Source organism: Oryctolagus cuniculus, chromosome 15 (genome assembly GCF_051225735.1).
Source record: "Oryctolagus cuniculus isolate XC-2025 breed Fujian yellow rabbit chromosome 15, ASM5122573v1, whole genome shotgun sequence".
NCBI lineage: Eukaryota > Metazoa > Chordata > Mammalia > Lagomorpha > Leporidae > Oryctolagus > Oryctolagus cuniculus.
The window spans coordinates 18,656,837-18,680,153 of record NC_142881.1 but is presented as its reverse complement, the minus strand read 5'-3'; the positions used below and the strand labels follow the sequence as shown (position 1 = coordinate 18,680,153).

Genomic DNA, 23,317 nt, shown 5'->3' with positions numbered 1-23,317 from the left:
CTTGTAAATGTTAACAACTGCGTTTAGGAGCTTCCTTCACTGGCCGCTGGCAGGAATGGAGACACGAGCAGCCCTCCCGCCCTCCTCGTCCTCTGTGTGCAGAAGCTGCTGTGCTGTGCTAACAGCCCACCCTGCACCTTGAGTTAGAGCTGAGTAGTAGTGCACTTTGCATGGGGAGGGTTGGGGGAGCTCTCCTTGCCTTATGGACTTTGAGGACGTCAGTGGCTGCGAACAAGCAGCAGAGACCCTGGGGTCTAATAAAAAAATGCAGAATCCAGGCTCCACCCCAGATCTACTGACTTAGAAGTCACAGCTGAACAAGATTCGGGGAGTTCCATACACACTAAAACTTGGGAAGCAGTGAGAGAATGGCTGTGGTGTTGGGAGTTCTCTACATGTTTGTGAGGCAGCTTGAGAAAACTTCAAAATGTCTCAAGAGGAAGATTTGGCCCTACAGATAGTAGAGTAGGGGGCAAATGTTTGGTCTAAGGGTTAAGATGCCTGTGTCCCACATCAGAGTATCCGAGTTCAGTCCCTGGCTCCAGGTGGCGATCCCAGCTTCCTGATAATGTGTACCCGGGAGGCAGCAGTGATGGCCCAAGTAAGAGGGTTGCTGTCATCCATGTGGGAGACCTGGACTGTGCTGCTGTAGCCCAGCTTTGGCCCAGCTCAGTCTCTGCTGTTGCAGGCATTTGGTTAGCGAAGCAGCAGGTGTAGGCATTCCCTATCCCCCTGCTTCTCAGCGAACCACCTAACTAGAAACACAGTAGGACAGCGAGTATCCACACGTTTCCCTCCCTCCATGCCTCACTGTCCCTAAGGTGCCATGCTGGATACAGGGGTGACCTTTGAGGTGTTTCACTGCAGTTCTCTCTCTACTAAAGCCAATCCCACTTCCAAGTTCCCGAGTAATTCCTGTTGTGAACAGATATGAATTGGAATCTGGCTGTGCTATTCACTGACGCCATGACCTTATGTAACTTCCTTGTTCCCTTAAGTCCAAGTATTCTCATCTATAAAATGGGACTAATGATAAATAATCTTTGCAGGCTACTGTTGGGATGAAATGGGGTTATGCACTTGACCTCTGGCGGGGCCTGCAGTTGTGTGGTTTTGTTTCTCTTGCTGCTTTTGGAGGAACTTCCTCCTCCGCTTCACCATCCAAGGCCAAACATGCAGGCTGCCCCTTGCCTGCCCAGCATGTTGTGAATTTGTAGAATGCACACTCGGTCTTCCCTACATCTGCAAGGTGAGCCAGGCTGTGTTCGCCCTCTTACATGACTCAAAGGTCACAGAAGCCCTGCGAGGGAGGTTTTGATTCCCCCACAGTTTGTGGAGGGTGGTCCAGAGACTCTGGGGTGGTAGTTGGTTTGCCCAGGTCACACAGCCACGTGCAGATGCGATCTCAGACCACTCCTCCTCCTGCTGCCCTCGGAGTCCAAACGCGAGCCAGGGTTAGACTTGAGCTGCAGCAGACGCAGCTCAAGTCTAACTCAAGGTGAGCCTGGCTCACCTTGCAGATGTAGGGAAGACCGAGTCCTAGCCCCATGCTTGCTCTCCACCCCTCCCGCTTCTTCCTCCTGACCACGCTCTAGAGAAGAAAGGGAGGCAACTGGGACACAAGACCCTCTGTCACCTGCCTCGTTCTTGTGGAAATTAGAGACACTGCTTTCATTCTGGGTTTGTTTCTCAGACTTGCTGAGAAGGAACCCTATGGAATTGCTGACTTGGCTCCCTGTTTGCCTTGTGAACCACCTTTGCCTGAATACCACCGCAGAGGGGCAGTTCCTACCCTTACAGATGGATGTGCGCCTGGGCTGTGGGGTAATCATGCATGGTCTGAGCGCCCGACTCGCCTGTAAGGTGGTGGTTCTGGAGAGCCTTAGTCTGTGGAGGTGGCCACATGTAATGAGTTTACCATCCTAAGCAGGACACTCATAAGAATGAAAGTGGGCCCTTGTAGCAATTACTCTGCAGCCATAGCTAGGAAACGGGACGGTGTTGGGCACAGCAGGATGTACACCACTTGATGGATACGATTCCATAGCCACTGATAAATGATATAAATTAAATTCCATGATCAGAGCTGAGTCCTGTCTTTAGTAACTAACCCTTACTTTTGGCCAGCCCCACCAATCCCCAATCAAACTATTGACAGCCATTCTTCTTGGAACTATCTCCTTTCTCTGACACCCTTGTGAGCATATCAGACCAAAGGCATTTCAGAGAGAAAGCATACACAAACGGCTATAATTTCAAGCAAATTTCCCCCATGTGGGCTTCATATTCCTGCCTACTGTCTTGATCAGATGCATATTTAATGCCCTGTGATGGAGACACAGATGCAGACTGTGCTCCCCTTCCTGGTACTTCAGAATGCTGCCAGGCCCCAGTACAGTTGCTGTGAGAGCTACTGGAATGCCGGGAGCTACTGTCTCTCCATGTCCCCACAAGACCCAGACTCTCAGGAAACTTACCCGCAAGGTAATAGAAGAGGCAAGGTTTATTAAGTTTCCTTTTGCAGGCTGTTTGATTACATTTCTGCCTTTTGCAAGGCTCATTTGCATAGTTGATTCATAGCTTTAATTTGGATATTACAGTTGTTTCACATAAACCACTACCCTGGTCCCTCTTTAGATTTTTCTATTAACAATTTACTCAATACCACATGGAACCAGTGAGGCCAAGGGACTCAAGTAAAAGATTTACATTTTCCCTCTCTACTGGGACAGGGGGTGGAAAATGAACAAAACTGTAAAGTTTCAGAAATGTCTGCTAACTGCAAACAACTCAAGCACATTCAGCTTCCAGAATCTTTGATGATCTTGGCTTGTTTTTGCATCACTACTTCTCGAAGGGGAACTTCCCCTTAAAGTTATCTGCTCTTCCTTTTTTCCCCAAACAACAGGTAAAGTTTACTGGGTGTGTGCTGTGCCATACACAGAGTTAACTACTTAGGTTATGGGAGTACAAAGGGCAAAGTGTTCCTGGCCCTCGGAGAAATAATGCTCTTGCCAAACCATATAGACATCAAGAGAGAATTACATATTCTGTTAATTAATTATGTATTCTAAGCATCTGCTTTGCTAAATGACAATATTAACTATAGTCTGGAGAGATTCTCAGGTTACAAGAACTCGAAGGTCTGCGATTATAGAGACAAAGGATGTTCAAGAAAGACTGAGACAGTGTTTCCCCTGAGGCCTTTGTCATTGCTTTGACTGGAGAGAGAGAGAGAGAGAGAGAGAGAGAGAGAGAGAGAGAGAGAGAAAATATTTAAGAAACAGAGAAGAATGTGGCTGGAAATCTGTGTGACACGCTTAGCAGCCTGAAACTGCAGAGTACTTAAAATGGAAGTGCAAGGCTCTTAGGATGGGCGATGCTGGAAAACACACATTGTTTCCAGCTAGGATGCTTCAAGGACATTTATCATAGAATTGGGGATAAAGCTGGGGTCAGTCAAGCCTTACCAAGTCTGAAAATGTGCTTCCCAGAAGTAAAAGCCCTGGTAGGTTTGAGATTTTATACTTCTACTCTAGCTGTCTGCCAAGAAGAGCTGGTGCATGACATCTTTTTTAAAAAATATATATATTTATTTATTTGAAAGGCAGAGTTACAGAGAGAAGAGAGAGAAAGAGGCCTTCCATTTGCTGGTTCACTCCCCAAATGGCTGCAATGGCCAGAGCTGATCCAGGCAGATGCCACGAACTTCTTCCAGGTTTCCCACCTGGGTGCAGGGACCCAAGGACTTGGGCCATCTTCCCCTGCTTTTCCGGGCACATTAGTAGGGAGCTGGATCTGAGTTGGAGCAGCTGGGTCCTGAGCTGGTACCAATATGGTACGCCAGCATCACAGGTGGAGGCTTGAGCTGCTATGTCACAGCACTGACCCCAGGGTCTATGTCTTCCAATGAATGAACTGAAAAAAATGTTAATAGAATGTTTCTATTCAGAAATGCATAGAGAATAAAACATACAGCATAAAAACAGAATAAGAAAATACAATGTAACAGTTATACGATTTGATTCACCTAAGGGTAGGAAGAATTCTTAATAACCTCAAACAATGTAAATTTATTTCATTATTTAACATTTTGCTTGTTTTTATTTGAAAGACAGACATAGGGAAACAGAGATACAGACAGAGAGTTCCCATATGCTGAGTAAATCCCCAAATGCCTGGAGCAGCTGAGACAGAGCCAGGCTGAAGCTGGGAGCAGGGAACTCAGTCCAGGTCTCCCACATGCATAGCAGCAGCCCAGTTACTTGAGCCCAAGCTGTGCATGACCAGGGAGCTGGAATCAGGAGTAGATCTGAGATTTGTGCCCACATACTTGAACTCCAATATAGGATTTGGAGTCACAAGTGGTGTATTAACCAGTACAGCAAACACCCCCTGCTGTCGAATAGGGTCAATTTAAATGAAAACATATATAAGCACAAGATAAAGTACTAAAAAATAAAGAAAGCAACAAATGTCCGCTTTGACCATTGCTACTCACGATAATTTGGAAGACTTACCTATAGCACTTAGGGAAGAAAAAGAAATCCAAGGGATACAAGTTAGAAAGGATGAAGTCAGATTATCCCAGTCTGCAGATGACATGAGCCTGTATATAGGGGAACCAAAGACTCCACTAAGAGGCTATTGGGACTCATAAGAGAGTTTGATAAAATGGCAGGATATAAAATTAACACACAAAAATCAATAGCCTTTGTATACATAAACAATGTCATTGCTGAGAAAGAACTTGTATGATCAGTCCCATTAACAATAGCTACAAAAACTTAAATATCTTGGAATAAATTTAAGCAAGGATGTAATGTGAAAGCTCTCTACTGTGAAAATTATAAAACATTAAAGAAATAGAAGAATTCACCAAAAATGAAAAAACCTTCTATGTTCAATGGGTTGGAAGAATTAATATCATCAAAATATCCATACTACTGAAAGCAATTTACAGATTCAATGAAATCCCAAAATGACAACAGTATTCTTCTCAGATATAGAGAAAACAATGCTCAAATTCATATGGAAACATAAGAGACCATAAATAGCTAAAGCAATCTTGACCAATGAAAACAAAGCTGGAGGCCTCACAGTACTAGATATCAAGATATACTATAGAGTAATTATCATCAAAACAGCCTTGTACTACACAAAAATAGACACCTAGACCAAAGCATAGACAAAGAGTTCTTAGAAAAGACCACAGATGCACAGACAATAAAAACCAAAATAGAAAAAAATGAGATTACATCAAGCTGAGACACTTCTGCACTGCAAAGAAAACACTCAACAAAGTGAAGAGGCAGCCAACAGAATGGCAGAAATTATTTGCAAAGTATACAACTGATAAAGGATTAGTATTCGTGATCTATTAAGAGCTCAAGAAATTCAGCAACAACAAAACAAAACAGCTCAAAAAATAGGCAAAGGACATGAACAGGAATTTTCAAAGGGATAATATACAAAAGGCCAACACACACATGAAAAAATTCTCAGAATCACTAGCCATCAAAGAAATGCAAATGAAAGCCACAATGAAATTTCACCTCACCCTAGTTAGAATGGCAATCAAGAAGTTACCTTAATTCACTGTTTGTGGGAATGTAAACTAGTACAACAATTATAGAAGACAGTATGGAGATTCCTCAGAAATCTGAAAAGAAATTTATATGACCCGGTCATCCCACTCCTTGGAATGTATCCAAGGGAAAGGAAATCAGTATATGAAAGAGTTACTTGTACCCCCGTGTTTATTGCAGCTCAATTCACAATAGCCAAGATACGTAATCAACCCATATATCCATCAACTGATGACTGGATAAAGATAATGTGGTAAACATACACTATGAAATACCACTCAGCCATAAAAAAGAAATTCTATGTTTTGTGACCAAATAGATGCAACTGAAAACCATTATGCTTAGTGAAATAAGCCCATCTCAAAAAGACAAATATCATGGTTTCTTTGACATGTGGCAGTCAATATACAAAAAATGAATAGGAATGAAATAGACATTCTGGGATCTGGTTGTCATTTTTAGCCCTTGTTTATACTACTGTGGGACTGTAATCTTCCTACTTTTTACTTGTTGAGTATTATGGTTAGTGGTGAATTAAACCTGTTAATACAGAGTAGATTAAAATTATATCTTGGCAAAACTGATGAAAACAAAAGAGGGGAAGGAGAGGGGAAAGTGTGGTTGTCTTCTTGGAACTGTACTTATGGAATACATGAAATCTGTTCTGTTACTAAAAAAATAAGTTTAAAAATGGCAGAAGTACAGACAGTAAACTTACCAGTGATTTCCACAGTTTTGAGAGAGGGGAAAAATGAATGGGTGCAGCATGTGATTGGTATGGCAGTGATGCAGTTTCATGTGATAATGTCTATAGATGATATCACACGTGGTTTGGAACACATAAAACTACACAACAGAAGGAACGCACTGGAGCATAAAGTGGAGTATAAATTGGATTTGTACGAATAATGCTACTAAAGGAAGATGCTAAAGATGGAGCAATCTTTGTATATATGTAGGAACTCTGTTAAATTTTATGTAAATTAAAGTAAGATAAATTTTGACAAATATGTAACTTACAGGAAAAAAGTAAAAGAAACAGACAAAAATGCAATCACAGTAGGACACATTGACATAACTCTTTCAGTAACTAATGGTACAAGTAGATCAAAATGCTCAGTGAGGACATAGAAGTTCTGAAAAAACATAATTCTAAAAAAAACCAACCTGATATAATTTAGGTACATACAGGACTCAGAACTGGCAGAATAGATGTTAAATACACATGAACAAAATTTGATAAGCAGAAACATGAAGCAAATATCAGTGTATTCTAAATGAAAAATGTCATTCAGACTATACTGGCCCCAAGCCAGATATCCATAAAAAGAATACTAGAACATCTCTGGTTACATGGAAATTAAGCAGCACATTTTGAAACAACCCACGAACTGAAGGTGAAGTCATAATTAAAATTATAAAATATTTCAGACTAGGTGAAAATGAAATTATTTCACATGAAGTTTTGAAGAATGGTGAAAAACCTATAATTAATGAGAACAATGTAGGCCTAAATCACACCCTAACAAAAAATAAAACTGGAAAATGTCAGTATTAATCTTAATAAATTATACAAAGCACAGTCAATCTATCCAAAATGAAGTTGGAAGAAAAATTATAAAGGACAAAATTGATGAAGTAGAAACATTAAAGATTGAAAGAAACACAAACTGAATCTTGTAAACTAATAAAATGAATACTGATCAAGAAGCAGGAGAAAGTATAAAATATCAACTGCAGAAATAAAAATATTTAGGAGTGCGCCTAGGAACCTATAAATACAAATTAAAAAACATTCTTGAGAGAAAACAATTAATAAATAAGTGGTATAAAATTTTCATGTAAGGAAGGTACAGTATGTCTATATTACCAAACTTATATAGATACAATGTAATTCAAATGAAAATTTAAAAATGTTTTTCTTTTTTGTGGATATCATCATGGAAATTCTCAAATTTGTATGGAAATATAAAACGGCCACCAATAACTAAGGTAATCTTGAAAACAAAATACAACAGAGTACTCAGATGATGCCAAGATATTTTTGGGCTATGATAAGCTAGACAGTGTGGTATTGGCATAGGAATGCAGAACTGTCTTATTGGAACAGAACAGAAAATTCAGAAAACAGAACCACACATGTATGGACCCTTCATTTTTTATAGTGAAGACACAGTAGTATGGTATACATTTCATTGTGTTGTGCTGAACCCTACTCAACACCAAATATAAAAATTATTTACCAATGAATTATCCATCTAAATGTGAAGGATTTAAAAATGGTCTTTATAGAAAATATCTTCAGATGTTCGCATGGTGTAGCATGTTAAAGCCTTGGTCTGCAGTGCCACCATCCCATATATGCACCTATTAAATTCCCAGCTGCACCACTTCTGGTCCAGCTCCCTTCTAATGCTGCAGGAGATGGCCCAGGTCCTTTGGACCCTAAACCAATGTGGGAGACCCAAGGTGATTCCTAGCTTCAGCCTAGCCCAGCCCCTGGCCTTGTGGCCATTTAGGGGGTGAACCAATGGATGGAAGATCTCTCTCTATCTCCCAAGAAAAGAAAAAATATCTTGAAACTTTGGGACTGGCAAATATTTTTCTTTTGAACACAGATTATTTTTTTTGTCTTTGTTTTTAACAAGTTTTATTAATTAAGGAAGCACCTGAGAAAATAAGCAATGGGAGTTGGACACTTAGGCATAACTAAAAGTTATGAGATATAAGAAAATTCTCTGATACACTAAAATTAAATGAATCTTTGAGAACAAATTTTACTTTTAACTCACAGAACTTCATGGGAAGTTAGTACACAGTGACTCCTGTTGTTAATTTAACAATTAACACTTATGTATGATGTCAGTTATCACCTGAGGCTTTTGACTTGAGCTGCCTAGACTATGGAAGCTTTCTGAATCCACAAACACTTTCAGTATTTAGCCAAAGCCATAACCAAAGTGGAAGTTCTCTCCTCCCTTCAGACAAAAGTACATCCTTCTCTGACTACTTTTTTCCACTGGGGTCTCACCCACAGAATCTTTAATGTAGGATATTTTTTGACACAGTGTATAGGTTTTCCATGCCTGAAATGGTCTCATGGGCTTTTCAGCCAGACCAGAATGACTTGAGGTCTGATTCTGAGGTCAGAGTTCTACTTAAAGTGATTGTCATTCTGTGAGTCTGCTGTATGGACTGCTTCCCATTATTACCACTTAATCCAATCTATATGATCACATTAACACTTAATCCAATCTATATGATCACTTTAATGCTTAATCCTATCCATATGATCACTTTAACACTTAAAATTGCTATTTTTACCATCCAGCATAGGGGGATTTAGGGTCCGATGGCAAGTTTTTAATGGTTCGAAGTGAGTCTATAGGAATGTATGTAAAACTATATAGCTTTACAGTTATAAACTTCATAGACTTCATAATTACAACTTTAGGAATATGGTGATTCTTCCCACTGTGCCTGCCCTCCCACCCACACTTTCACCTCTTTTCCTCTTCCTCTTCTTCCCACTCTTATTTTTTTCCTAAAATCTATTTTCAATTAACTTTATACACATATGATTAACTCTATGTTGAGTAAGGAGTTCAACAAATTGTATGATAAAAATAAACCTGCTCAATAGTCAAGACAAGGGCTGTTCAAAGTCATTGCTTTTCAAAGTGTTAATTTCATTTCTTCAGATTGCTTTTTAGGTGCTCTATTAGTTATCATAGGTCAGGGAGAATATATGGTGTTTGTCCCTTGGGACTGGCTTATTTCACTAAGTATGGTGTTTTCCAGATTGATCCATTTTATTGCAAATGATCAGATTTCTTTTTTTTTTTTACCACTGTGTGGTTTCCATGGTGTACATATTTCATAATTTTTTTTTTCTTGACAGGCAGAGTTATACAGTGAGAGAGACAGAGAGAGTGGTCTTCTTTTCGTTGGTTCACCCCCTAAATGGCTGCCATGACCGGCGTGCTGCACCGATCTGAAGCCAGGAGCCAGGTGCCTCCTCCTGGTCTCCCATGCAGGTGCAGGGCCCAAGTACCTGGGGCATCCTCCATTCCCTTCCTGGGCCACAGCAGAGGCCCGACTGGAAGAGGAGCAACTGGGACAGAACCAGCACCCCAACTGGGACTAGAACCTGGAGTGCCAGCACCGCAGGCTGAGGATTAGCCTAGTGAGCCATGGCGCTGGCCATAATTTCTTTATCTTCAGATGATGGGCATTTGGGTTGATTCTATGTCTTTGCTATTGTGAATTGGGCTGTGGTAAACATGGAGGTACAGATAGCTCTTTAATATGATGATTTCATTTTCTTTGAATAGATTCCTAGGAGTGGGATGGCTGGGTCATATGGTAGGTCTATACTCAGACCTCTGATGTATCTCCACACTCTTAGTGGCTTTACCAGTTTACATTCCTACCAACAGTGGATTAGAGTACCTTTTCCCTCCACATCCTTGCCAGAAATTGTTTCTTGATTTCCATGTGAAAGCCATTCTAACTGGGGTGAGGTGGTTTTGATTGTGGTTTTGATTTGCATTTTCCTGATGGCTAGTGATCCTGAGCATTTTTTCATGTGTCTGTTGTCCATCTGGATTTCTTCTTTCAAAAATGTTTAAGTCCATTACCCATTTCTTGAGTGGGTTGTTTGTTTTGTTGTTGTTGAGTTTCTTGATCTCTTTATATATTCTGGTTATTAATCCTTTATCAGTTGTATAGTTTGCAAAAAATTTCTCCCATTCTATTGGTTGCCTCTTCACTTTGTTGAGTGTTTCTTTTGCAGTGCAGAAGCTTCTCAATTTCATGTAATCCCATTTGTCAATTTTGGCTTTCATTGCCTGTGCCTTTGGGGTCTCTTCCAAGAACTCTCTACCTGTGCCAATGTCTTGCAGGGTTTGCCCAATGTTCTCTAATAAGTTGATGGTATCAGATAATAGATGTAGGTCTTTAAACAACATTGAGTGGATTTTTGTGTAAGGTGTAAGGTAGCAGTCTTGCATACTTGTGCATGTGGAAATCTAGTTTTCCAAGCACCATTTGTTGAAGAGACTGTCCTAGATCCAGGGATTGATTTTAGCTCCTTTGTTAAAGATAAGTTGTTTGGTAGATGCTTGGATTGATTTCTAGCATTTCTATTCTGTTCCATTGGTCTATCCATCTGTTTTTGTACCAGTATCAGGCTCTTTTAATTATAATTGCCCTGCAGATTTTTTTTTTGAAATTTGATACTGTGCTGCCTCCAGCGTGTTGTTTTTTTGTTCTAGATTGCTTCAGCTATTCAGGGTCTCCTCTGTGTTTCCATATGAATTTGAGCATTGTTTTTTCTAGATCTGAGAATAATGTCATTGGTATTTTGATTGGGGTCACATTGGATCTGTAAATTGTTTTCAGTAGTATGGACATTTTGATGATATTGATTCTTCCAATCCGTGAATCTAGAAGATTTTACCATTTTTTGTATCTTCTTTGATTTCTTTCTTTAATATTTTGTAATTCTCATCATAGAGATCTTTGGTGTCCTTGGTTAAATTTATTCCAAGGTATTTGATTTTTTTGTAGCTATTATGAATAGGATTGATTTTCAAAGTTCTTTCTCAGCCTTGGTATTGTCTGTGTATACAAATGCTATTATTGATTTTTGTATATTGATTTTACATTCTTCTACTTTACCAAATTCTATGATATCCAGTGGTCTCTTAGTGGAGTCTTTTGGATCCCTTACATATAGAATCATTTCATCTGCAAATAGGGATAGACTTTTTCCTTCCCAAATTGTATCCGTTTGATTTCTTTTTCTTGTCTAATGGCTTTGGCTAAGATCTGAGAGTGGGCATCCTTGTCTGGTTCTGGATCTCAGTGGGAATGCTTCCGATTTTTCCCCATTCAATAGGACACTGGCCATGGGTTTATTATATATTGCCTTGATTGGGTTTAGCATTATCCCTTCTATACCCAATTTGCTTAGAGTTTTCATCATGAAAAGGTGTTGTATTTTATCAAATGTTTTCTCTGCATTCATTGAGATAATCATATGGTTTTTGTTCTTTAACTTGTTAATATGTATCACATTGATTAGTGAATGTGGAACCATCCCTGCATACCAGGGATAAATCCCTCTTGGTCCAGGTGAATGATCTTTCTGATGTGTTGCTGGATTTGATTGGCTAGAATTTTCTTGAGGATTTTTGTGTCTATGTTCCTCAGGGAAATTGGTCTGTAGTTCTCTTTCTCTGTTGTATCTTTTTTTTTTTTGACAGGCAGAGTTAGAGAGAGACAGAGAGAAAGGTCTTCCTTCCATTGGTTCACTCCCCAAATGGCTGCTGTGGCTAGTTCTGCAGCCAGCGCACTGTGCCGATCTGAAGCTAGGAGCTAGGAGCTTCCTCTTGGTCTCCCATGTGGGTGCAGGGCCCAAGCACTTGGGCCATCCTCCACTGCCCTCCTGGGCCACAGCAGAGAACTGGACTGGAAGAGGAGTCACCAGGACAGAATCTGGCACCCCGACCGGGACTAACCCTGTGGCTGGTGCTACAGGTGGAGGAATAGCCAAGAGAGCCATGGTGCTGGCCTCTCTGTTGTATCTTTTTCAGGTTTAAGAATTAAGGTGATTCTGGCTTCATAGAAAGATCTGAGAGGATTCCTTCCTTTTAAATTATTTTGAATTGTTTGAGAAGAATTGTGGTTACTTCTTTAAACATCTGGTAGAATTCAGCAGTGAAGCCATCCTGTCCTGGGCTTTTCTTTGTTTGGAGGATATTTATTTCTGATTCAGTTTCCCTCTTGGTTATGGGTCTGTTCAGGTTTTCTATGTCTTCATGGATCAATTTAGGTAGGTTGTATGTGTCCAGGAATCTATTTCTTGCAGGTTTCCTGATTTGTTGGCATAGAGCTCTTTGTAGTACTTTCTGATGACTCTTTATTTCTGTGGTAATTATTGTTACATTTTCTTTTTCACCTCTAATTTTATTGATTTGGGTCTTCTCTCTCCTTTTTTGGTTAGTTGGACCAATGTTGTGTCAATTTTATTTTTTCAAAACACCAGCTCTTTGTTTTTGCTGATCTTTTTTATTGATTTTTGGTTTCAATTTTGTTGATTTTTCTCTCATTTTAATTATTTCTTTTCTCCTGCTAGTTTTGGGTTTGGTTTGTTGTTGTTTTTCTAGGTCATTGAGATGCATTGAGAGCTCATTTATTTGGCACTTTTTCAATCCATTTATGTAGGCACCAATTGTTATAAACTTTCCTCTTAACACTGCTTTTGCTGTATCTTGTAATTTTGATATTGTGTATTGTCATCTTCATTTGTTTCCAGAAATTTTATTTCTCTTGATTTCTTCAGTGGCCCACTGTCCATGTGTTTGCACATTCTAGAGATTCCTGAGTTGCTGATTTCCACCTTCATTCCATTGTCATCAGAGAAGATGCATGAAATAACTTCGATTTTTTTTGAATTTGCTGAGACTTGCTTTATGGCCTAGCATGTGGTCAATCCTAGAGAAAGTTCCCTGCAATGGAGAGAAGGATGTGTATTCTGCAGATATAGGATGGGAAGTTCTGTATATATCTTTTGGGTCCATTTGGTCTATAGTGTCAATTAACTCTATTGTTTCCTTTTTGATTTTCTGTCTGGTTGATCTGTCCATTGCAGAAAGTGGGGTATTAAAGTCTCCCATTACTATTGTATTGGAGTCTATGTCTCCCTTTAAATATATTAACATTTCTTTACTAGTTACATCTTCCTGTTGAATTCATCCCTTAATCATTACATAGTGCCCTTCTTTTTGTCTTAACAGTTTTTGTGTTAAAGTCTATTTTGTCTGATGTTGGGTTGGCTATGCCAGACCTTTTTTGGTTTCTGATAGTTTGGAATATCTTTTTTCCATCCTTTCACTTTCAGTCTGCATGCATCTTTGTTGGTGAGATGTTTCTTCTAGGCACCAAATAGATGGGTTTTGTTTTTTTATCCATTCGCCTAGTCTGCATCTTTTAACTGGAGAGTTGAGGCCATTTACATTCAAGGTGATAAGTAATGAGTTGGCCCTGCCATTTTTCCATAAATATTCCTATTTTTTACTATGGATTTCCTTTGCACTTTTACTGTGCAATTTTCCACCTTCACCTTCTTTTGTAGTGATGATTGATGCAGGGTCTTAGTCCACCTGAACGAGGATGGACTGGGTCTGAAGAAAGGTAAGTGTGCCGCTCACCCATTCCCAAGTCCCCAATCCTGGAGACAGTCAGACGCAGCGGGGAGTCAAGTCAAGTAAGCAAGAACTCATTTATTGCATGCATAGCAAAGCCTTTTAAAGTACAAGACCACAGGATTACTGGGGCAGGGCATAAGGACCAACCAATTACTTAAAAGGTTATTTTATGGGGCGGTTTTCTACAGGACCAGCCATATGTCTGTACACTCATCATCAGTTGTCATCACCTCCCTTGATGCTGCATGGCCAATCAGCTTTAGGTGGTAAACAACTCTGGATACTGCCCACCTTACTTCCTTTGGGCGCCATCTTTGAATTGCCTCGTGTGCTTAATTTCTGTGTTGCTGTGTGTAGCACACCCTTAAGCATCTTTTGCATGACTGGATAGGTGGTGACAAATTCTTTCATTTTCTGTTTGTCTCTTTATTTCACCTTCATTCATAAATGAGTGCTTTGCAGGGTACAGTATTGTAGGTTGGTAGTTTTTTTCTCTTAAGACTTGGAATATGTCTCACCATTCTCTTCTAACCTATAGGATTTCTGATGAGAAGTCTGCTGTGAGTCTAACAGGAGATCCTCTAAAAATAATTTGGAGTTTCTCTCATGCACATTTTAGACTCTTCTCTTTATGGTTTATTGTAGAGAGCAAGACTACAATGTGTCATGGTGAAGATCTTTTCTGGTCATGTCTATTAGGATTTCCATGTGCATCCTGTACTTTGATGTCCATTTCTTTTTCCAAATTAGGGAAGTTTTTTGCTATTGTATGTATTTCTTCAACAGAACACAAAATGTACTAACTATAGAAAGGACATTTGTAACAAGTAAAGAACTTCTGAAAAATCAATATGAAAAGACAGTAACTCAATATTGAAATAAGAAAATTTCTATAATAAGCATTTCACACAAAGATAATTAACCATGTTGATCAGAAGAATTAAAATTAAAGTCACAATGAAATATTGTTATAGGCCAACAGTGCTCTAATGAAAAATACTGATTACACTGTTATAAGGGACATGAATCGGCTGGAATCACCAGGAACTGCTGGTTTGGAACATTTAAAAAGGTTTTGATACTATCTACTATCAATTAGTAATTATCATATTAGGTGAGACTGCCAAAACCAAATTCTATAGATGGCTTAAACAATAGAAATGTACTTTATCATGGCTGAGTGCCAACTGTACTAGTTTATTATTATATTTTTGAACATATCAGTAGTTATTTTGAAATGTTTGTTAACAGTAATACAATTATTCTCATTATTAGTGGTTTCCATATTTGTGAATTTGCTTTCCTGCTAATATTTATTTTTAACCCTGAAGTCAGTACTCTTGGACTTCGACCATCATTCATGGAAATGTGGGGAGTGGTACAACATTTGATCAGCCTGCTGCACAGGGTCCCAGCTGAGATGGAACAGGGAGATACTCTGTCTTCTTATTTCAACTGTCACATTGTAAACAAGTGACTTTTTGTGGTCTGTTTAGTACCATGTGTTTATATTTTTTGCATTTTTGGCCTTATGTGGCAATATTGCTCTTTACAGTGGCTCCATGCAAAGTGCTATCTACATGTTTATATGTGCAGGAAGGTTATGAGTATCTTACAGAGAAAATGTGTGTGTTACACAAGCCATGTTCATGCCTATATCATATAGATGCCTCTTGACTGGTGATGGGGTTCTATCCAATATTCATAAGTAAAGACCACCTGCAGTGTTTTGGCTATGAATTCAATATTAATGAATCGGGGCCGGCGCTGTGGCGCAGTGGGTTAACGCCCTGGCCTGAAGCACCAGAATCCCATATGGGCACTGGTTCTAGTCCTGGCTACTCCTCTTCCGATTCAGCTCTCTGCTATAGCCTGGGGAAGCAGTAGAAGATGGCCCAAGTACTTGGACACCTGCACCCATGTGGGAGACCTGGAAGAGGCGCCTGGCTCCTGGCTTTGGATTGGTGCAGCTCCTACCATTGCGACCAATTGGGGAGAGAACCATCAGATGGAAGACCTCTTGCTCTCTGCCTTTCCTCTCTCTGTGTAACTCTTACTTTCAAATAAATAAATAAATCTTTAAAAAAAATATTAATGAATCGCCGGCGCCGCGGCTCACTAGGCTAATCCTCCGCCTAGCGGCGCCGGCACACCGGGTTCTAGTCCCGGTTGGGACGCCGGATTCTGTCCCGGTTGCCCCTCTTCCAGGCCAGCTCTCTGCTGTGGCCAGGGAGTGCAGTGGAGGACGGCCCAGGTGCTTGGGCCCTGCACCCCATGGGAGACCAGGAGAAGCACCTGGTTCCTGGCTCCTGCCATTGGATAAGCGCGGTGCGCCGGCCGCAGCGTGCCGGCCGTGGCAGCCATTGGAGGGTGAACCAACAGCAAAGGAAGACCTTTCTCTCTGTCTCTCTCTCTCACTGTCCACTCTGCCTGTTAAAAAAAATATATTAATGAATCAACAATATGGTATGTGCAGGAAAATAAAGAGGGGATTTGCCAATCTGCCCATGAGGCCACTCTGGGAAGTGCTCAGTGAGTAACAATAGCACGTGTGGGCACTATTAAAAAGAAAGAAAAAAAGGCTAAACTTGGATTCATGAGACAATATGTGATTTTTTTTTTTAAAAAAAGAGCTACATTACAGTGATATGACTGCTAAACCATTGTACTGTTACTCAGAGTCAGTAAAATGGTAAACAGATCTCAACTGGTGTGGTGGCTCAGAAATTTCAAACGTGATATGGTATGAGAAATATTGGATTTGTAGGCAAGGCAGACTCTGAAGATCAGGAGACTGCTGAAGAATTTTAAAAAATACCTAACAGGTGTTGTATAAAAGAGGCGTTATGTGGAAGAGCAGGTTACCAAAGCTGATGAGATGGGCCTGTCTTACCAGGTTATTGTCCAACAAACCTATATACAAACAGTCCCTGACTTATGATGGCTTGACTTACAGTTTTCCAACTTTACATAGTGCAAAAGAAATATGTGTTCAGCAAAAATCATACTTTTAAGTTCTAATTTTTATCTTTCCCTGAGCTAGTGCTAGGCATTATAATACTGTCTTGCCAGGCCCAATCATAGTCTGATACAAGTGTTCTGAGCAGGTGTAAGGGAGGCTAGGCTAGGCTCCGATGTTCTGTAGGTATATTAAATGCATGTTTGACTTATGATATCTCCAACTTACAATGAGTTGATCATGCAATCACCCTATCATACGTTGAGGAGCATCTGTAATGCCACAACCAAAATTCTGTGACCAGAAGCTTGCAGGAACCTAACATTTGGAGCAATAGTTCAGTATTCACTAATTCCAAGCTCACAGCCATTTTGCAGCATGCAACTGCCAGGAAGAATGATAATGAACTATTTCTGAAACATCTCTGAATTTTCTCTTAGCCTTTGTTTGTCCCCTTGGCTGTTGATCTCAGGGTCCTGTTTCCAGGTTCCTGGTCCATTGTTATTCCATATGCTTAACACAGTGTAGCATCCCTGCTGATGTTTCACAGTACAGATCCACCCTTTCCACTGGTGGGCGGCTGGGTGCCGGCGGCTGGTGTACGTATGGTAGCCAATGCCATGAATTCAGCCAGGGGCTGAATAGGTTCATCCTGGGTTGCACTTTTGGTGAGCTCCAGTCTCATTGTGATTTCTTCCTGTGGTTTGGTTGTGGCCATCAGGAATCTCAATCAGGAGCCTGGCATTGCTTTTCTCTTCAATACCAAGTAACTGCAGACAGATGAGCTCCACTGTACCAGGGTGTTTGGCTTTGTATTTTGCCTGCTTCAGAATTTAGTTAACGTGCTGAGCAGTCCACTGTGTGTTTGAGGCTCGTCAAGTTTTGTCGCTTTGGCCTGACATGACTGCCAATGCCTGCACCTGCTAGTTTATTTCTTCTGTGGCAGTGACGCCCTGCCAAAGGCAAAGCTGGGCTTGCAGGTTTTAAATGTTCCCATCTTAGCCAGAGCCTGGGGAACCATCTACAGCAGGCGTGGTGCTGTGCCACCACTGTAAAGGCCACATTCAGTTTCCAGGGCTTCTGCGACAACCTGTCCCCAGACTGGGCAGCTTCAACAGCAGACGCTGATTTCCTCCCAATTCCAGAGTCTGCAAGTGTGAAATCAAGGCATCCACAGGGTCGCTTTACCCAGAGGCCTCTCTCTTTAGCTTGAAGATGGCCGTCTTCTCCCTCTGTCCCTGCCTATGTGCCAATTCCCTTTTCTTCAAAGAACGCTAGCCATATGGGACATGAGCTCAGCTTTATGGTTTCATTTTAACTTAATGACCTGCTAAAAGACTATCGCCAAATACATTCAGATTGTAAAGTGCTGTGGGTTTAGAAGAGACTTACTTCAGCCTATAACAAGGACTGTCCACTCCGGTCGGGAGTTCTCAGTGCCCTTCCTCAGAGTGGTCCTTTGTCTCCTAGGCTGGGAGAAGCTGTGCTGTGGGAAATTCACTCCTCTCTTCTAAGTTGGAGCTTAGCCCTTTCTCCATGCACCTACAAGATTTAGCAAATGTTTTAAAAGAAAATTGTCATTAGTTTGAAGCCATTTCATTGCCCATTGTAGTCATGCCATCCCTGTGTGTCTGCTTTAAGTTCTGGTCTGTCACTTGCTCTGGCATCAGCACTCTGCCTGGGGACATCCTCCAAAACTCTTAGCCGCTGGCCCGTGTCCAGAATTGGCCAATACCCCAGGCTCAGTTGAGTCAAAGCTCACCTTTACAATATTTACCCCATAGACTTTCATACCCAGGGGACTTTGCTTTGTCTGCAGCACTCTGATGCCATTACATGCATAGCTTGAGAAACCTCCCGAGTTCTTCCTGTCCTCCCTGAAACATTGGCTTGGAACATAGGAACTTCTCTATCCTGTCAGGAAGTTGGGCCAGCAGTCACCTTTACAGAGGTAGGAGCTAGCAGGTGGCAGGAGGAGCATCTCTGACTCGCACTGGGAGCTGGAGCTGCACCGGTTATTCATGGGAAGAAACCCACTGAGTGCACACGTGTGCACACACACGCACACACACACTCTTAGCTACATGAGTTCTGGCACACAGGTTATATCTCTAATTACATGTGTCCCTTTAAAAATGAGAACACAGCAGGAGAAAGGCAAACGTAAAGCTATGTGCTAAATACAACTTTTCCAAAATCAGTGGAAAAGCAGCTTTGTTCAGGGGGCTCTTGTTCATTCCCTAGTTGTTTTCCCCAAACTCTTCCCTGTCTTCCTCTGTGACGATCTCAGCACCTCTCAACATGAGGTGATCAGCAATCCGGTTCTCTTTCTCTCTGTCCCCTCTGTCTGAGGACCTCCCGAATCTGTGGCACCTTTGTTTCAGGATGGGTTTTCTAGAAATTTGTCCGGAAAAAGGAGCCTTTTGGCCTAGGTCTGGGGCAGGGAATTTGGGCCTGAGGCTCTTGCAAGCTTGAGAACGGGCAGTGTATACCCCTTTGCATGGTTTTCCTGACAGAATGATTTGCAGACACAACTGTTTAATTAATAGGGTACTGGTTGGCCAATGCGCATTGCCACATCTCTGAAGACATCATTAATTCTCAGAGACAGCATAGTCTTAAGCCAAGATAGGACAAAGTAACTACTCCTGTGCCTGTGAGCTCAGAACCCTTCCTTTTCTACGTTAATAAATCCAATTATTATTCTTGCCTCCTTCCAGATTAAGACCTTTGGGGCCTGCTGGAAGAAAAAAGAGACAGCAATCTTTATATGCCTTCCTAAAGGTACTCTCAATCATGCAAAGAGAAACTGAAATGTCTATTCTGGTGGCAGTCTCCATCTGGGGAAACAGGGGAGGTTTAGTTGCCATTATGGAATGTGCAACACAAGAGAGATGAAGGGCCAGTACAGGGCATCGTGGGACTGCGTTCCAGGGAGGTCATCAATTTGGGCCTGTTGGTAGCCTCTGGCTCTGTTGCCATGGCCACTGTGCATGCAGCCCATGTAATAGCTCTGCATTGGCTGAAGGTGGAGGCTGGCTCAGCCATGTGGTCTCTTTAATTGCTCAATGCTTCTCCCACAATGGATGCTGCCTGGTAGCTTTACCGTGAGATAGAGATTTCTTTAGGTCCAAACCCATATGTCTTTCCACATGTCTCTAGCACAGCCACACCCTTCCCCATCCCTTCACTGTTCTTTGCCCCCAGAAACCAGCCAGGAACGCATTCTCACTTTGAATCACTTAGAGGGTGGCTTATGCAGGTTAATGGATAAGGACTGGGTTGATTCTGAGAAGGGGAACTAATATGGAACCTGTGTTTTGTGACTCCATCTCCCTCCTGTATCTTCTACCCACTACAGTTAGCATCAGGCAGCCTTCAGGGAGAAGGTAGGTGCGGTGTAGGCTAAATGTCCCTCAACATCCCTGTAGGGGTGAAAAAGACATCTTTGAAATCACAAAAGTGTTACACTTGCAGAAACTGAGTAACACACAGGTTAAGCAGCTTGCCAATGTCATCCATCCAGCAGGTGTATGCTGATTCTAAAACCTAAAATGAACGGAATAACTTCTAATAAGGTGAAACTTTTGTCCGTAGTGTCTTAAGTCTGTATTGACCTTGACAGGCACTGCACACTGTGCAGAACTGGGACAGGTGTTCTCATGGATAGGAAAGAACATGAGCTTTGGTGCTAGACAGACCTGGGTTCTGTCAATCTCCAAACATATGTCTTTAGGCAAGTTAAGCAATCAGATTTTTATTTTGTTTCTTTTTTTTTAAAGAAATTCTTTTTTTATAAAGATTTATTTTATTTATTTGAAAGCGTTACAGAGAGAGGCAGAGACACAGAGAGAGAGAGGTCTTCCATCTGCTGGTTCACACCCCAGATGGCCACAATGGCTAGAGCTGTGCCGATCCAAAGCCAGAAGCCAGGAGCTTCTTCCGAGTCTCTCATGCAGGTGCAGGGGTCCAAGTACTTGGGCCATCTTCTACTGCTTCCCCAGGCTATAGCAGAGAGCTGGATCGGAAGAAGAGCAGCCGGACTAGAACTGGTGCCCATATGGGATGTCGGCGCTTCAGGCCAGGGCTTTAACCCACTGTGCCACAGTGCCAGCCCAGATTTTTCTTTTCTCCTCTGTAAAATAGAGGGAATTATACCTGATTTCTGAGATAGGTAAAATAATTCAGCTTGGTAGGCAAAAGCCACTGATTCAGGTTGACCAGATGGTAGAAATTTAACAAATGTTCACTTCCATCCTAGGAAGATACTGTTGTGATGAATAGAAGCCTTATCTGACCCCGTTAAGAGATGAAGACTTCATTGTACATCAACCTCAAGGTTGCCATTTGGAGGGCAGTTACACAAATAGCAATTAATATTCCCAGTCTTGGCTTTCCTGTTAATTATTAGAAAGTACACATTCTGTCAACGTGCCTTTTTTTCCCAAAATCCAAATAGTAGCTATTTTTCATCCTTAATCAAGTCTCCTTTCTGTTTCCTTCCTTATGTCTTATAATTGAAAAACATCTTCATTTTAGATAATTTAAAGACTATGGAAAAACACAAAGTAGAGATCTCCTTTCCACACTTTCCCCAATGAGCATTGCTCCCCAAAAGAGGACCATCCATCAGGTACAGGACAGTACATGCTGTGCATTGTTAGATTGTCACACCAAGGCTCCATGTCAGTGACTGTTAGCTTGTTACCCTCATTTCAGACATTAAGAAAGCAGGGCTGAGAAAGGTTCCTCCTTTGGCCAAGATCACGCTGTAAATACCCATGTCAATATTTCAGCCCAAGGGTGGCTGATATCAAAACTCATGCTTTTCCTGAGTTTAACCATACAGTTAAATATGAGACAATCTCTGTTTCTCACATACACACACTCCACCCACGTTCATGCACACACTGTCTCCCGTGTCTGATCTATTAGAGAGAGAGGGAAACAACCCCTTCTCCATTAGCTTCTGTCCTCTGAGTCTCAAGTCACTGTCTCCCGTTGTCTCCAGTGAATGCCCAGGAAACAGAAGTTTTGAATCGAGATTATTTTGTTGTAGACAAGGAAAGTGTTACTCTTCTGTCCAGTGGGCTTGCTAGGAAACAGTACTGGAATTATTTTAGGATGATTAGAAGAGTCACAGTTCTTTGTGGGTGTGGATCATGTCATTCACTTTCTCATACACACTCAAGCCCCTATAAACTAGTGAAATAAATGATAATAAGTCAGGGAGCATTTGTGGTGCTAAAGAAAGTCCTTTGCAGAAGACAAGGTGTCATGGAAACTCAGCACTGCCACTGATGTGCTACGTGGCTTTGGTAAGTTACTTGTCTTTGCTGGGTCACAGTATTCTCATTTCTAGGATGAGAAGTTGAGAGATGGTTGTGGTACAATGGGAGTATTGCTGCTGCTTGGGATGCCTGAGTTAGTTATTTTATTAGAGAGAGAATCTTCTATCGGCTGGTTCACTATCCAAATGGCTGCAAATGGCCAGAGATGGCTCAGACCGGAGCCAGGAGCTTCTTCCAGGTCTCCTACGTGGGTGCAGGGGCTCATGCACTTGGGCTATCTTTTGCTGCTTTCTCGGGCACATTAGCAGGGAGCTGGATCAGAAGTAGAGCAGATGGGACTTGGGGTGGTGCTCAAATGGGACGCCAGCGCTACAGGTGGCAGCTTAACCAACTGCACCGCAGTGCTAGCTCTAAGGGTGCCTAAATCTGATATTGGAGTGCCTGGTTTGAGTTCCAGCTACTGTGTTTCCAAACCAGCTTCCTGATAATGTATTATGGGAGACAGCAGATGATAACTCAGATACTTGAGTCTCCGCTCCCTCTCCCCACTCCGAGTTGGGAGACCCAGATGGAGTTCCAGGTCATTGTTTCATCCTGGCACAGCCCTGGTTTTTAAGGGTATTTGGGGAGTAAACAAGTACTTGATAGATTCTCTGCCTCTCTCTGTCTCTCTGCCTCTCTCTCTCTTTGAGATAAACAAAAATAAACAGAATGAGAGGTTGAACAGGACAATCCTCCAAGTCTCTTCATCTCTATGGCATTCAGCCAAACCTTTGGGACTATGATGTCTTTCCTTTCTCCATTCTTGGGGACAGGCCACCACAAATCATTAGTATGCATCTCTCTTGGTAGCTGTCCCCAGTGGTGGGCAAGAGCACTTTTCTTTTTCTTTTCTGTAATAGTGCAAATTTTAAAGTTTGGGGGCATTTCTTTCATTTGCAAGCAGGTTCTATGCAATGGAATAGCCCACTCATTTCAAAATGTCTTCACCAAAGACAGCAATATCCATAAATTTTTCAAAATATGTCAGAATCTCATTTCTATGGTCAATCACCCTTCCTTTAAAGAGCTCTTACAGACAAGGTGGTGTTTACACTAACTCAAATCACAGGGAGGTCTCTCTGTGCTCTGCTGTAGAGGAAAGAGACCTTAAGGAGCACTTCTTAGTGTTCCTGTGGCTTTAGTCCTGCAAGGAAGGAAGGCATTGCTGGTGGCCCAAGATCATCACTGTTTCAGCTGAGAATCATCTCGCTGACCAGAAAAGTG

The 23,317-nt window shown here is 41.5% G+C and overlaps 2 long non-coding RNA genes across 6 annotated transcripts in view; one reads left to right on the top strand and one right to left on the bottom strand.

Annotated features, from left to right (window-relative positions):
- The window catches only part of LOC149121920 (uncharacterized), a 435,681-nt gene that overhangs the window by 265,243 nt on the left and 147,121 nt on the right, over window positions 1-23,317 (top strand). The window contains exon 4 of one of the 5 annotated variants that reach the window (XR_016221544.1): window positions 15,660-15,869. The exons of the other annotated variants lie outside the window; for them this stretch is intronic. This is a non-coding gene — a long non-coding RNA (uncharacterized LOC149121920). Of the gene's footprint in view, window positions 1-15,659; window positions 15,870-23,317 lie in introns of those variants that run through there. 5 annotated transcript variants of the gene reach the window in all.
- Window positions 20,502-23,317, bottom strand: part of LOC149121921 (uncharacterized) — a 102,601-nt gene continuing 99,785 nt past the window's right edge. Inside the window, exon 2 of the long non-coding RNA XR_016221548.1 lies at window positions 20,502-20,895. This is a non-coding gene — a long non-coding RNA (uncharacterized LOC149121921). The remainder of the gene's footprint in view (window positions 20,896-23,317) is intronic.